The following is a 17,167-nucleotide window of genomic DNA, read 5'->3' as shown; positions in this document are numbered from 1 at the left end:
TCATATTGTGAATATAGCACTACACAGATGATCGGTTTTATCTAATATTCACACTGGTGCTATTCCTTGCTGTGATGTTACAGGAAAATAATATTATCCTACACATTTATAAATGGATGGTTTTAGTTACAGATAACCATAAAAGCACATTTTGGTCCACTTATTTTTCCAACAGATTCTTTGTAGCTTTCTAAAATTCCTGTTATAGAACAATAGCAAATAGTAAACTCAGCCTAAAATCAATATTGGCTCTTGAATAAAATCATATAATAATTTAATTTGAAAAGGAACCAAAAACATCTTGATTCCAACTCCTGACTCCACAAAGAACCACCCAAAAATCCAAACCATGTGTCTGAGAGCGTTGTCCAAATGCTTCTTGAACTCCGGCAGGCTCAGTACTGTGCCCACTGCCCTGGGGAGCCTGTCCCAGTGCCCGACCACCCTCTGGATGCAGAGCCTTTCCCTAACCCCCAGCCTGACCCTCCCCTGTCCCAGCTCCATGCCGTTCCCTCGGGTCCTGTCGCTTGCCCCAGAGAGCAGAGCTCAGCGCTTGCCCCTCCGCTCACCTATCAGTTTGGACTAATATAGGATGCTCTTCATGGTTTCTGAAATCTGCACCAGGGAAACAACCCAGCCTGGGCTTCAGTGTATCAGACAGTTTAAACAAGTTCTGCTGTTCTCTGGAGGCTGATGGATGCTCTAGAAATATGTCATCTCTTTTCTTTTCATTTCCTGATTATTATTTTTCATTACACTTATTTCTAAATACTTGTAAGAAAAAGTAGACAGGTAGAAAAATATTCTGCTACCTGGGACTGTTACATGAAAGACACTCCCTTTTCAAATAGCAATTTCAAACAATTTTTATCTGAAGCTGAAACAACAAGGGGATACTTGCTTTAGAAAGCACCTTAGAGAGATGACTAAACCTGAAATAGTAATTATACTCCACAATGTGTTCTTCCTGATATCATTAGAGTGGGCTTATTTAAATTTGGTTTGAATTTAGCACGTTGGATGTTACTAAGAGCACAGATTCTTTCCAGTTTCAAAGACCTTGTGAAATGTTTGTATTTCAATCATTTATTTCCAAGAGGGATAGTAGCATATTCAGCATGGAGCCCTCCACAAAGCAAAATGTTTTTCATCACTGTAAAAGGAGTCTGAGTTACACTGCAACTCTGGCCACAGAAAGCAAAAGCCTACGTGGCTTTTGCACAGCTAGGGAATAGCAAGGAACCAGTGAATGCCACTCACAGCCAACACACTTGTTGTTTCTCTGACCACCTAGTATCCGGCCCATGAAGAACAAGAATAAGAATAAGGTGTAGACACTTGATCCCATCCTAGAGACACTACACCAGTTCTCTTAGCTCCTCCACCCTGCAAACACCATCCTGTGAAGTTCTGTCTATGCAGAGAAATTAGGTGGTTGCTATTCTTCACCAGGCCTCCAAATAGAGGAGTGAATAATTAATGCCTACTTGCTGTACATTCACATTTCTCATAGTGCTACACCTAAAAATAGCAGGTGGAAATATATGACCCTGCTCATATTGCTTTTAACTTCAGTTCAGTTGTACATTTCTCTAATTCATTAGAGAAAAGTGATGTTATCAAAGTATGAGACTCAGTTTACCTTGTAGCTTTTTGTAATTAAATTAACCTTCAAATTCAACAAACATCTTGGTGTTCACTGAATTGTCATGTTTCTAAAAGGTATGAGGAGATGGAAAGTTGGATGCTTGCAGGTTTACTTTCTATGAATATTATAGGTTTTCAGGAAACACTTTTTGTCCTAAATTGTTTCTTTTAAATCAAACAAAAATTCATATGCATGATTTCATGCAAATCCACAAAGTAGAAGGAAAATGTTTCTGTGCTTTTGCTTTTATAGTAGAAAAAGGAGGGGAGAGAAAACAAAAATAATAACTTTTTCCTTCTTTGATTCAAATAATTAATAATGTCTTTCTAACACACAAAGCAAGAAACAAGGAGTGAAAGTAAAATTAAAAAAAAAAAAAAACAAACAAGTATTCATATAAGTTCTTTCCATAGCTTTCAAAGCATGAAAATATTTTCTTTTCATATCTGATTATTTAGCTTAACTGCTTCCAGTGTCATTGAAAGTCTTTACAACACATTAAGTGTTGTGAGTTCAGAAGGAAAATGTGTGCCTTATCAGGGTCAGGGTAGCAGCAGTATAAAACCATTCATTTTAGAAAAACAAGTCACAAAAATATTAAGCTTAGTAGGAACTGAAACAGAGATTAAATAATATTTCTTACTGGACCACTAACATTTTATAAGCTAGGTAACAAGATATGTCATACCTTGCCCTCACAGAAAAATAAATAAATAAATAAATAAATGAAATACTGACATCCATCATAGAATTCAATGTATCTTTTAAGTAACACATAAGTATTAACTTAGACCTCTTCTTTGGGTGGATGTCTAAAAATCACACTTAAAAATCCACTAAAACTTTTACAGTATTGGAGAACTGCAGTCTCACTTTCAGAATATCAGTTTTCCAACAAGAAAGAGGATATCCCTGAGTCACCTTTTTTTATTTTATTTTATTTTTTTTTTAAAGCTTCACATTGTCTCTATAATTCTTTCTTCCCCAAGTTCCTTTTCAGTGGTCTTTATGAATGGTAAAGTAAAATGGGGAAAAAACTGCATTTAGGAAGAAAATGTTCTTTTGCTTTAAATAACTGATATATTTGAAAACATCTATTGAGGCATAAAATCAGTCCCTCAGACTCTAGTGGTCTACACTGCAGTTGTAAGGTCTGTTTGAAAGAGTCTTATTAGATCCATTGTCTTATTAGATCCATTACCACCGAGGGATAGGCATTTGTGCTTAGAAACTATGAATCATTTCTGATCAACTAATAAGAGACATTTCCTTACAATTTGATTGACATGCATCATGTCAATCATCATCACACAGAAACCCTATTATCTTATGCAGCTTTTACTGCTTTTGTCTGTCAGGGTAATACTCTACTGACATATCTGTGTGAGTGGAGTGGTCCATTCAGATAGAGGTGCCTTTCTGCTTCATTGAGGCTTTGTAATATCAAAGATTGGAAGCAGTAAGTGCTGTCTGGGGTAATCCACACCCTTCCATCTCTGTATACAAGGCTTGTTTTGGGTTGCTACTGTGATTCATCCCTCTGTGGTTCTTTCATTCTAAATAATGCCTTAAAAGAATCACCTAAAAGACACGCCAATAAGTGCATCTGTAGGATGTACATGGTGTCTCTCAGTCCAACTGTATCTGCTCTACACCCAGGCACTTTTAAGGCTCTTACCTGTGTGTTTGTTTGAAAGAATGAGAAATCAGTAAAAACTCATTACAATTCAAATATTAAAAACCTTCTGGTCAAAAATCTATATTGGAGACTCCAAAATATTACTGTGTGAGTAATTCAATGCCAGTATTCTGCATCCAAAACCCAGATTCTCAGTGCTTTTCGCCATTAAACAATCTGTCCTAGCTATAAAAGGAAAATTGACATTTACTGAAAGGCTTTTATCAGTTTCTGTGCTTTTCAGGCCTGTTAACTTGGGATTTCCATAGGCTAATTTTTTTTTCCATATCATTGCTGCTATCATTGATATAATGATTTTTTTTTACTTATTTCTCAGAACAAACAAAAATCTGCCTATATTTCCTTATAGTTGAGAAGAAATCACCTGGAAATAATGTCTTAATATAAGTATGTGAGAAAATAATAAACAATAAGTCATGCATACACTGAGTGACTTTTTACTTTTGTGTGCTATCTATATAGATAACACACTCAGAAATAGCAGTAATAAGATTTTAAGTGAAATAAACAAGAACATCTCTATTTTTATTCTTGGTTTATTGCTTCAATTAATTTTATTCTTTTTAATAACATTGAGGTGGGTAACCAAAATTTCACAAACATTTCATTTGTACTAAACTGGCAGTGGATCGGTACTCACACTAGGCTCAGAATATACCCTTCTGTGCTTGTAAATATCTCAAACATGTGGGATAACGATAACACACCAGTCAAAAGTCTCTCTTTCTGACCCCTCCAGAAAGATAGTAGTAGTGGTACAAATTACCATTATACTAAACCACGTTACAGTTATCCTAACAATAAAATACATAAAGCAAAAGCAAATAAGCTCCAAATGACTGAAGAAAAAGTATTATTTGAAGGAAAAAGAAACCTGAAAGATGGAACCTAAGAATGAATTTTAAAGCTCAGGGTTGATCTTCATGATCAAATTATTTATCTTTCCTATTAAAATGATCCTTCTGTATATTTATTTTTAGGGAATGGGCTTAGAAATGACATTATCTGCTCTTGCCCACCTAATACGAACATGAGCACGTATATTTTATGTACTTCAGGCAATTTCCTCCTTTTACAGCCTCTCAGAGAACAAATTTATCATATGCATGGTCCTAATAAAGAATATATTAATGTTTCATACCTTCAAAAGCAACATCTGTACCTAAATGCAGCAACTGGCTCTTACGTACAACGTAAACTGAACTTCTGAACTAATCAAATCAACACATAGAGCTGATTGCAATCTAGAGTAACGCTTTGCAGTTTGAGGAAAACACAACAGAGTAATGCAGTGATTTCCAAATACAGAGCCTATGTATTTTTGAATGTTTTGGAGATTCTTCTGTTTGCCACTGGAATTAAAAAGTGGGTGTCCAGGTGTTTGACATGTAACTGTCAAAACATCTGTCAAAGCCCTCTACTTAATATATATCAATATTAGCCAGGTAAAGCTTAATCCCAGGTACGCTAAGCAGCAGATGTGGCAGGTGGTTTTCATGGCAAGATGTGGCACTTTCTTGCCATCAGCAGACATTTTCTGTGGGCTAAGTATCATCCAGTAAGCCTAACAACTGGTGCCAAAATAGTCTGAGCGAGACCAAATGTTGAGCTACCGCATTCTAGAAACAAATTATTTACACCTCCTGTGGCCAGATCCATCTACTGCTCCTAGAGTGAAGAGAATCTAAAACTTACCCAGGAATCGGGCTGAATTTGGGGTAGATCATTCCTTCCTATGGAAAAACTTGCAGAGACAGAGGGGGAAGAAAGCCTGTTCCACTCATTTGTTGAGTGAGGAGTGAGAGCGGAGGGCTGTCCCAGGATCGAAGCACATCCCAGGTACCCCACTGGGAGCAGGACCAGGTCCAGGACCAGCACCAGGAGCGGAACTGGAGCCACTCAAGATGCTTGCCAGCCCTCTGCGATGCCTGCCCACCATTTGGGGCTGCTCTGTCTGGGCTCTGGGCATTCTGTGAAGGATCCTGCACTTCAGAGAGCTTGGGTCAGAAGATGACCAAGCTCTCCCTTCTGCAGAGAAATGATTACCTGTCCCCGTTCTCTCCCTACCACTGCATTCTGCATTTATAAAAGCATGGAGAGAGGATTTTCTCGTCCAGTACTTGAAACATATCCTTGCATTCAATCACTCATTTTATGAACTGCTTCTGATAGCTCTGCTACATTTATGCCCGACAAGAAAAACAAAAACAAAAACAAAAAACACCTATTTGTATCTACAACAATACAGATGACAAATAAGCAGACAACACCCGAATCTATTCTATTACTAGATTCTATTACTAGCGATCAGCCTTGATGTTGTTACATACTGTGTAACGTGAACCTCTTTTTCTTTTTCTTTTTTTTTATTTTTTTTTCTTTTTCTTTTTTTTTCTTTTTTCTTTTTTAATGTGAGAACCTGAAACTGTCTTAGCACATCTTAAATGTCACTGTTTCTAGACTATTCATATACACAGATGAGTAGAGACAAACACTTGGAATTGTAAACACAATAACATCTGAAGGAAAAAAAAAAAAAAAAAAACTACTCTTCTCTCACTGTAGCACAGGTTGGTAGATTGGCGCAGACTTCAGGAGTGGCAGATGATATATGAAATACATCAATTTGCATGTGACACAGCTTCTCTCATTATTCTAGCAATGGCCCAGTGAAGCTTGCTGAAACAGTCAGGGTAAAGTGAGTGAAGCCTGTAACAAGATTCTCCTAGGAGAAGTCCTACATATAAAATACACAGCAGATTATGTTATGAATATTATCAGCCTCGCTGGAAAATATTTACTTGCCTGCACAGATTAAGATGCATGCTATTATGACCGATATCTAAAAAACAGACTATAGACATCTGTAGAATTAATATATTGCTTGTCGATGCATATGATTATTATCTTCTTATCAGTTAAATGTGTATATGATAAATGTCTTTTCTTAAAAAAAAAATAAAAAATTAATATATATGTATATATATATATATCACACTTCTAAAGAGTTAACCATAAAAGCATTTTTACTTAACTTACCAGTTGTTGAAGCTGGAAGGAATCTTGCCCTAAATCTAAACTCTCTACCTGCTCTCATGTTGGTAATCTCTCTCTCTCTCTCTCTCTCCCTCTCCCCCCCGTGCAGAGATTGCAGTAACTTAGAAAACTAGCAGGGACAGTGTTTCAAATGACTTAAGAAAGAGAACAGGAACAACCATTTCGTTCTCTTTTTTTCAGATGAGTACAGTACCTTCAGAAAGAAGGAAGGAAGGGAGGGGAGAGGAAGTCAACAACCCTTTGCTTTCCTGCAAAAAAAATAAGGAAACAGCAGATAGCAATCTCATTTTCTCTCAAACAAAATGTTTGGAAAAATAAATACAACCAAACCAAAAGGAATTCCTCAAGTATTATATCTGCATTATTGGCTTCATAAAACCCACTTTACAGCTTGTTATGTGCAACTGCATTAAAACAAATGAATTTCCGAAGTAGTGTCTAGGAATAAGATGCCCATATCTTATGCAGAACAATCAGTCAGAAGTCTGTATAGACAATTCAGGCTTTTGCTTTAGACAAGGAGTGATCATACATGGAGTGATCATACGTGTATACACATATCTTGTTTTCACAGCGATATAAGTACATATTTCCTAAATCCCCTCTTTACTGTGATTGTAAGAAAATAGCAGGTTGATTATTCACCAAATGCTGTCAGTTAAAATGGGAGATGAAGAGACCGTGAAAATGGTACAAATCATAGCTTGATATTGGAGTTGTAGTAACAAGTAATTTATCTCAAAGATTTGCAGTATATAGAAGGCATCCTGATTTATAAAAACAACAAAACAGTATGTGCTGTGTTCTAGAACACATTTTTACTTTGCTTTGTTTTTTTCTTACCCCATTAAACATATTTTGACAACCAGATACTGGCCAGCTGGCTGGAGTTATACTTGGGATAAGTTTAATCCATTATGTGGTTTTGTTTGCTTGTATGTTTTCCCCCAGCTTTATATATCATTTGAAATCCACTTGTAGGGAATAGATGCTCCCTTTTTTCCCCAATAATTTGTTGTCATTCTGCTGTTCTTGCCAGTAAACACCTTTACACTGTTGCCAGAACTCTGTTTTCAATTGGCATTGCAATGCAGTACCTAAGACAGTGCTGTTCATGAATGAGAAACTCAGTGTAGAGTTCTGTGAAGGACAGTAAAATAAAAGGAAGGCCATTTCAAATGGCCCTCTCTTATAAATTGTGCACCCAGACTTCACTGCGTGTTTAAAAGGAATGCTAAAATGCTTAAAAAGAATTCCTCAGCAGAGGAATTCAGAGGAATGCTATTGAAGCAGACTGAGTTACAGCTGTAAATGTATGTTAATAGAGAGATGAGTTGGTACAATATCCCATGAAGATTATAATTTCTTTTATTGTACAATTAAGAGAAGCTACAAAACCAGCATAGGAAGTAGCTCTTTGGCATCTGTGTTCCTTCATGCAGTTCTTGGTATTATTTCCAGAAGATGCCTAGCAGCAACTTGAGGAGTCTTCCATTTTAGTATTCAGCAAGCGAAAGCTTTGACTGTGAACATCAGCAGCTGACAGAGCAGTTCAGGTGCTATGGGTGATCTTTGGACTTACAGCATCACCAGTGTTTCCTGGTGTTGAGAGGTCAATAGTAAAAGCAAAATAACACAATGCACTAAAGGAATATCCTGTAAATGTACCTGATAATCCCTTAGGAAGAGAGTTCTAGTGCAAACCAAGTACAAGCAAAATAAAGGGGCACAGAAAGCCACCAAATTAAGGGATCATCCTGTGGGGTCAGTCTAATAGCTGAAAAACTTTGATTTTGTTTGAAAGTAGTTTTCCAGTGTCACCATGAATTCTTAAAGATGATAGCAGCTGCCAGCTTTTTAAAGTTTGTTTTATTTATTTGTTTGTCATGTGTTCCATGTTAATGAGACCCTGAAGACTGCCATCAGACATCTTTTTGTTGCTCTTTATTGGGAACACATTGCAGAAGTTTAGGCAAAAACCTATAATGCCCAACTTAGTATTGTTCTCATACACGTCACTGAGGGTATGTGACTTCATTGTCACAGACATCCCTTACTTTTTGAGACAGCAGATATCACCTTTTTGAGGACGGCAAGGCTAAGATGCTGGATGCAAACATCCATGTGGCAGCTTCTCCAGCTTATTAAGTGACTTTGATATCCTGATTGAAGGAGACCAAGAGCCCCATACTTCATCAAGAAAAGCAGATGTAAGGTCTTTGCTAATCTCATCATAGGTTCCCACTCTCAGCAGCCTTTCCACCACCCAAAGGTGGAGCTGCTCGTCTCCTTGGATGAGTGTTGTTGCTACTGTCTCATTTCATGCCAGGATAAAGGAGTAGGGTAAAGAAAAATTGTCTCCTGCTGGTAATCTTCCTTGAGAAATAGTCCTACAAGACATGCATAGTTGCTCCATCCAGTTCCAGGCAGACTAATCTTCTTTTCCAGAATACAGCTGTCATAGTACTTGCTCTTCTGCCCATCTCTCACCACTGCTGCCAGGAAAACACAACTCAAAGGGGGAGATAGAAACTGGCATTTTCATGCCTACATATACCTTGAAAGGTCATTCTATGCAATTCCTGACTCTGAAGAAATAAAGTACGGCTAAAATCATTGGTATCTGAAGTCCTGCAAATCAAGTCACAATGGATAACTCTGTTTATACTATTTAAACAAATTTTAAGGGACAAGTTCATCTGTTTTTCAGAAAATATTTCTGGAAGAGGTTTTATTTTATTTTTTCCACTTTTTCCCACTGTGCTCTTACCAAAATGAATCCATGGATACAAATTCAGAAAAGTACAGCTCCAGCCTCAAAGCAGACAAGTGAAAACTGTGAAGTGTAGATACTTCCTATGACCAGTAAACAGTCTTTATAAGGCAGAGGAGTGGACAAGAAAAAACATGGTCATGGTCATGGTCAGTCTGTATGATTGTATCAGATCTACAACCACACTAACCTCTGTGATGTTAAGAATTGGATTTTTTTTTATTTTTTTTTCTCCTGTAGGGAATAAATTGTACTTTACAGGCTCTTTCCAATGGTGGCAGGGAAGCTTTCCTATATGCTTAAAGTAGGAACAAAATGAAACATGTTCAGCATGCTAACAAGAATGAAGGAAGGTTTTCGAGCCTTTGCACCACCATCCAGCACAGATAGCAGAGAATGCAGAGGTAACTATAGCAGCAGTAGCATTCTGTCTTATCCTGAGAAAATGAGACCAGAGGCAAAAAACAGAGACATTTACTGGTTTGCTTAATTGTTTTAGGACAACAACCTCTTGCATCTGAATTGTCTGTGAGAAAATTGGTATCTTCCTTCTGGACTATAGTATACGTGTAGCGTTTTAACCAAGTAAAAATAATACTTAGACATTTAAAAAAAAATCAACTTAGAAATTAAAAAAAAAAAAAAATCACTTTAAAATAAAATAAAATAAAATAAAATAAAATAAAATAAAATATTAAAATAAAATAACGTAAAGACACCTTATTGTTTTCCATACGTCACTCTCTGCTTTGTCTTCCTGTCGTCTTTTCTGCAGTGAACGTTTACTGTAGACTGTTCAGGAACGAGCTGACAGAATGCTAATGAGATCAGAGATGTGCTGAGATGAATCTAAAGGACTCCCTTTCTGTGCTGCAGCACGAATAAAGTGGCTCTACTTATCAATACTCAGTATAGCTCTAGCTACCGATACTCAGTTACTGTACTGCCGTTTATTGTATTGCTTTGCATTAAGTCTGCATATGTTGTTATGGAATTATGCGTTCATTTTTTTTCCAATTGCTATATTATTGTAGTTATACTGCATTTCATCTAGTTTCTTGGATTAGCAGATATCAGAATATTAGAAAATTTTACACAACTAACTGTCTTTCATGATCATGGTATTATCAGAGTATTCTCACAACTGTGTGTACAGACAGATTTAACACTGTCATCTAAATAGTTTTGATTTTTGAATTGTAATATCTAATCAACATTTTAATGAGCATTTGCAGACTATAATTTTGGACTTACCATATTTGTCAGTTTTCTGGGAGACAGAATATGGAAATTTGTATTAAAAATGATTAAAGAGTTTCCTGGCAATAGATACTATATATATAAATACTATAATTTAAAGTGGTCTTTATAACTCATCCTAGGGCAAATTCATTTCTGGTAAATGACATTGGCTGCAGTCATTTAAAAGCAGGCCTTTCTTGTACCCTATATGCAATCATCACAAAAAACCTTTATTAAAACAATACCACCAAAAGTTATTTCAAAACAAGGTAGTATGATTGAGAGGATGTGTTTTCATCTTTTAACATAAATAAATTTATGTTTGCAGGATTGTGAGCCTTATTCAGGTCAACAGTAGACAAGAACTTGGCTTCAGTCAACAAGTTCGAATTTGGTATCATGTATAAAGATACATAACATGAAAATCTGCCAAACAGTCAGCTAAATATTTTGGTAGTTCTCAGAGCTGGCCATTTGACAACAGTAAAGGCTGCATTTTGTCTTTAGACTAGATTAATGCAGTCTTTCCTGCTGATATTATTTGTTCAAGGGTGTTCATTTACTCTAATGTCCATTAAGTGAAACCTGAAATTAGTCAACGTGTTTACAAGTTTAGACTCAGCAAGTGGTATTGTAAAATATGTTGCTCTTTGGAAACTTCAGAAAATATCAAGAAAATTTTGTTAGTATGTTTTTTCCTGTGCATTGATGTTTGTTGCCTCCTATAATATGACAGCATTTCATCTGGAAGCCTGATGGTACATTTCAAAATGAATTTGAATAAAATATGGATTTACGTAATATTTGTAATTAGTCTGCAATTGCAGCTTTTTTCATTTCAGATATTTCACTCATCATCAAACCTGTCTAATGTACTTTCTTTATCTTATATGAAATAGAATGGTAGTAATTTTTGAAAGATATATTTGTCCTTTAGTTTATAATATTTTTCCTAAGTATTCAATGGCCAGACTTTGCTATAGTTGAAGTGCTGTTAGTACTTCAGAAATGCCATTTTTGGAAGTAAAATAGAGCAGAATTCTGAAAACCCACCACTGCTTCTACCAAGCAGTGCATTTCTGATTTATAGTTGCTAGACTGTAGATACAGGAAAATTCTTGGGAAAACTGTACTGCACGCTTGAATGAATGATGATAAATTTTGTCTCTAAGTCTTTTAATATTTTCGTGCTTTAGAGTAAGAAAGATTCCTTCAATTTTGTGTTTAGGTTGAGGGCTGGAAGTATTTGGTTGGATGGTTTGGGCTTGCGTTTTCTTGCATTTTGTGTTTTTTGTTCCCTTTTGGAAATACTAGGCAGAGAAAGCACTGTTCTCCTAGAGTCCTTGTTCACTGAATGTTCCCACAGACTGCTGTAAGATTTCTTCATAGCTGAAAATAATTGTGTTAGGTCCCACATGCATTGAAGGCTATAACCAGTAGTCAGACAATGTGAACTAATTGACTGAATGTGACAGAGAATAGGGATTGACACATGAGCTCACGTGAGCTCAAAGCAATAATCAATAAATAAAAAAGCAAGTGTTAAGATATTTAGCCTAGAATAATTAGGGGAAAATAAATGCAGAGCTCTTAGGTCTGTTAGATTTCCTCTGCTCTTCAGAAGTTTAAAGGGGTTTTGGCTTTGGTCCTTGGGGTTTTGTTCTTGTTGGTTGGTTGGTTGGTTGGTTTGGGTTGGTTTGATTTGGTTTGTTTTTTAGCAAAACACTTTATCTGTGATTGTTATTGTTTTGTAGAAAAGCATTTGGTTATAACTTAAAGCACAGGAAAAACCCCTATTTACAGGAAAAACCTCAGACTACACTAGAAGTCTTGCCACTGGGATTTCTTCAGCTGTACATTTCCCTTTTGCTCATCAGGGATGTTCACTTCAGTTCACACACCGAAAGCATACCCTGATTCAACACCGTGGTGGTCATTCTATATATGCATAATGCCTGAATACCCCTTCTAAGATGTCATTTGTCAGTAAACAGTGTTGCAAGGTTCCTTAATGTTTCTGGAGAAATAGTGTTTGTACTTGTGGCTGTGTATGTTTGTAGTGACTGATATCAGGGTTATATAGTATATAGTATAAGGAGTTTTAATAATAATTTAAAGTCAGGTGAGATTTTTTGTATGGCGAAAAATGATACCCTTCATAAAAGTTGCTGTTAGGTCTGATTACTTTATGCTGTTACAAATCTGACTGACTCCTTCTTTCTCACTAATGTATAATGCAATTTTTCTCTTTTTGCAAGGATAGATTAGCCCACTAGAACATCATCAGTGTTTCTGTATGGCTTACTCATCACTGAATTGTCCCTTTGAGAGACATTCTCAATAGTGTAAACTCAGTCTAAAGCAATATTGGGCCTTGAATAAAATCATAGAATCATAAAATATCCCAAGTTGGAAAGGAACCAAAAACATCTTGATTCCAGCTCATGGCTCCACACAGGACCACCCAAAAAATCCAAACCATGTGTCTGAGAGTGTTGTCCAAATACTTCTCAAGCTCTAGCGGGCTCAGTGCCATGACCACTGCCCTGGGGAGCCTGTCCCAGTGCCCAACCACCCTCTGGGTGCAGACCCTTTCCCTAACCCCCAGCCTGACCCTCCCCTGTCCCAGCTCCATGCCGTTCCCTCGGGTCCTGTCGCTGTCCCCAGAGAGCAGAGCTCAGCGCCTGCCCCTCCGCTCCCCTCGTGAGGGAGCTGCAGGCCGCCATGAGGCCTCCCCTCAGCCTGCTCTGCTCGGGGCTGAGCAAACCAAGGGGCCTCAGCTGCTCCTCAGACATCTTGCCCTCTAGACTCTTCACCACCTTTGTTGCCCTCTCTAATAGTTTTATGTCCTTCTTATACTGTGGCACCCCAAACTGGGCACAGTGCTCGCGGTGAGGCCGCCCAGCGCAGAGCAGAGCAGGACAATCCCTTCCCCCACCAGCTGGCAGTGCTGGGCCTGGTGCACCCCAGGGTAGGGTTGCCCCTCCTGGCTGCCAGGGCACACTGCTGGCTCCTGTTTTTGGTCAATTTGCTGTTGACCAGAAACCCCAGACCCCTTTCTGTGGGGCTGAACTCCAGCCTCTCATCCCTCACCTGTACACATAGCCAGGGTGGCCCCATCCCAGGTACAGAATCTGTCACTTGTTCTTGTTGAACTTCATGCAGTTGGTGATTGCCCAACCCTCTAACTAGTCAAGATACCGATGCAAGGCCTCTGCCCTCAAGGGAGTCAGCAATGTCCTCCCAGTTCAGTGTCATTGATAAATTTACTTAGTACACCTCCAAATCCTACATCCAAGTCATTAATGAAAGTATCAAAGAGACCAGGCCCTAAAATGTAGTCCTGAGGAATACCTCCTCCCTGCACCCCGCCCCCCCCCCCCCCCCCCCCCGGATCCCCCCCTCCACAATGAATGCACACCAGATTGATGTAACCCCGTTTACTAAAACACTTCGGGCCCTACCCATCTGCCAATTGTTCATCCATCACATTATGTACTTGTCCAGCTGTATGCTGGACATTTGTTCAGAAGGATACTGTGAGAAACAGTACCAAAAATTTGGTAATCTAAAAAGATTGCATCAAGTAGCTGATCATAATTCCATTTCTTTTGCTTGGTTGTTGCTGTTTGTTTATTTAAGACTGAAGATTCAGAGAAGGAAGCAATCTAAGTCTTTGCAGAAGTCTTTTATTTTCCACCCTCAGGTGCACAAGCTGCTCCCCAGGCCCTGACATGCTCTGCCTGCATTGCTTTTCTGATTAAGAGCAAGACCCAACCACACAACAGCAAAGTGAACCCAGACATAAGCCCTGGACAGAAACTCAGAAACTGGTGAGCTCCAGTATGTGCCAGCTTGTGGAAAGTTACCTAAAGCTGAACAGTCTCTCTATATACCGCGTTGGCCTTTTCAGTTTGTCATAAGGCATCTGACAGCGTGTAGGTTAATAAGCTGGGGAAAGAGAAAAGAAACCCAAATGAGCTCCTGAATCATCCCTTAGCGTGGGGAAGCCATCAGACAAGCCTGTTGTTCGGTTCTCAGACATTCTGTTTGTCTTTCTTATATTTGTCTGAAACCACCTACATTGCAAAGATTGGTAGCTTGCATAATAAGACAACCTACATTCACCAAGCTGTGGGCATGAAAGGGGGAGAAGGAGAAATTGTGTGTTCTCTGCTTGGCAGCTGTCCCATCCACAGTGGTTATATCTGCACAGTATGTGCCCAAGTGCTTCCAAATCAGATGGTTAACAAACAGCAATAGCATAAGGAATGGTTTTCTTCTCTGTTCTTTTTCTTAATAACTATAATGCCACTGCTCAGGTTGTGGGAGTGAATCAGCACTCTCAAGACAATACTGTAAATAGCTGTCAATGGGGTGCAACTGGTAGTGAAATTATTCTTGTGCTCAACTGCAATATTGCTTTTGTTAATTTTCCACATATAAAGTTACTATGTGGATTATGGTTTTTATAATGCATGGCAAGATTGATTCCAGCCCACCCTATATAACTGTGAAGCTGATCTTAATCTCTTACATCAGCATGAGTCCTTTGAAGTCAACTGAAGTATTTTGAATTTACTGAGTGTTTTTGAATTTACTGTGCTGCTAGAGCATTGTAAAAAACATCACTGATTGTTTTTATTTCTTGTAATTGTTGTTTCTCTCCCATCTCAGGAAAATAAAACCATGGATGTTAAAAAATTAATTTATACTGCAGAAATGGCATAACAACTAATCCAGGTTTTCTTTGGCTCCTAAACTGTTTTTAACAAGAACAACAGCAAAATGAAATTTAGATCATGTAAGAAATTTTTCCTTTTTATTATTTCAGTCTTCAGTCTAAGATGAGCAAAAACTTAAGCTTAAATGCTACAACTTACAGAACAAAAATCCCTTTCAGGGATGCTATATAGACTTTGTCTCCTAACTCACGTGCATTCCCAACCAACAAGCCTGAGCTTTGGTTTTGTGTGCAAGAGGAATGTGTATTCAGGCTTATGACACATCTCTGCATGGTCAGTTTGGATGTGTATTTTTCACAGTGACTGAGCTCACTGAAAATCTCTGTGCTATTCTCAGCATCTTGCAGCTTGTGTGTATGCTAGGAACTCGGAGCAATACACCTGGCCTTTCCAACTGCTAGCCTGTACAGAGATTACTTTGAAAAAGCTAGCTGATTTACTGAAATTACTGTTTTTCATGTGAACTCTACTTTCAGGATGAAACCAAATCAGAAACCAAATGTCCGATGCTGGCCACGTCTTGATTTTCTTTACTCTGAGTAAACAGAACAATTCTGGAGTCACACTGGAAAGAAAACTAAAAAACAAACAAACAAACAAACAAAAACCTGTAGCGTTAAAATGTCCCAATTGAGGGAGAGGGAAGGTCCCAGAAGGGAGTGAGTGGTTCTTGCTAGCAACAGACATAAAAGGCAAGACTCTTCGGGGTAGATCTAGTTCTCTTTCAAAACCTAGGAAACAGATTCTCCGTCAGTGAAAACTGTCACATGCAACTTGCAACAGCAGGGCATATGCCCTAAATCTGAGTGAAGGGGAACAAGATCAAAATTCATTTTCCATAATGCTGTCCAAATGGCCAAAGGACCAATGTAGCAAAAGAAAAATATCATAATTTGTTCTTTAAAACTGATACAAATCAAATCATTCTGCAAGTACATTCAGGGAGTTAAGGTCAGGAAAGATTTTGCAGAGGAAAGAGGGATTGTCCTTGTAAGATCACATAATGTGCAACTCTTTCCACAGGATGGCATTTTCAGGAATGCACATTGAATGATTCAGCCCAGGAATAAAAATAAAAATAATAAAAATTAAAATAATAAAAATTAAAATAAAAATAAAAAAGTGACCAAACAAACAGACACTCAAAGAAGCTGACTTATTTCCAGTGTCCAGAATCACCAATGATCTTCATACCATGAGCAGGGCACATGGGGAATGGAGGGTCATAGCCTTTAGCAGACAGTTGCCCGTGAAGATTTGCTGCAACCACATGGTGCAATGGCTGAACCACACCTTTAGTGTGTGTGGTCAGGAGTGTGAATTAACACATGCTCAGACATCACAGGAATGCCACTGTGTGTCTGTGTAAACAAGGGTCGCTGCTCCCCAGCAAGGGACAGTCAGGCACTTTCAGAGCAAACCCAGCTAACAATTTTTGCACGAGCAGATCCAGAATAATTTGATTCTTGAATTTCACTAGCATTTTTTCAAGTCCATATGTTTTTGACCATTTCTCAGGTTTGCCTAGAGTTTGTCTTTATTTAGTTCAGAAATATTAGACTAATCAGATACACTGTTATTATAAAATCAGTTGTTGTATCATTAGTATCATATCTTACAAAATCCAAGGCAAATATAATCTTTCAGTGACATGTTCATCTGCAAGATATTTCAATAGTTTTTAGGTTTTGTAAACTTAAACAATTGGTTGGTTGGTTTTTTTGTTGTTGTTGTTGTTTTGTTTTGTTGTTTTTGTTTGTTGTTTTTGTTTTTTGTTTTTTGTAAAATTATACAGTTTACTTTTGTAAACAGTAAAATCTGAGTTTGAACTACCTGTCAATGACTTTCCACATTTTGGTTATGAGTAGAAATAGCACACTCTGAAAATTTCTTTACTGTACTAATAAAAATAAATAAATAAATAAATAAATACTATTAAGACATTTTTCTTTTCTATTCAATCCCTTGCCTGCAATATATATTCCCTTTCCATCTTCTTTGCC

The 17,167-nt window shown here is 37.8% G+C and overlaps 1 protein-coding gene across 2 annotated transcripts in view; it reads right to left on the bottom strand.

Moving 5' to 3' along the window:
* Window positions 1-6,512, bottom strand: part of ZNF366 (zinc finger protein 366) — a 35,823-nt gene extending 29,311 nt beyond the window's left edge. Inside the window, exon 1 of one of the 2 annotated variants that reach the window (XM_032206514.1) lies at window positions 6,387-6,512. The gene's annotated coding sequence lies outside the window, so the exon portion shown is untranslated. Of the gene's footprint in view, window positions 1-5,042; window positions 5,128-6,386 lie in introns of those variants that run through there. The other variant, XM_032206513.1, reaches the window with a different exon arrangement.
* Between the last annotated feature and the right edge of the window lie 10,655 nt (window positions 6,513-17,167).

Source organism: Aythya fuligula, chromosome Z (assembly GCF_009819795.1).
Source record: "Aythya fuligula isolate bAytFul2 chromosome Z, bAytFul2.pri, whole genome shotgun sequence".
Taxonomy (NCBI): Eukaryota; Metazoa; Chordata; class Aves; order Anseriformes; family Anatidae; genus Aythya; species Aythya fuligula.
The sequence above is the reverse complement of the archived record's forward strand: the minus strand, read 5'-3'. Positions and strand labels throughout refer to the sequence as shown.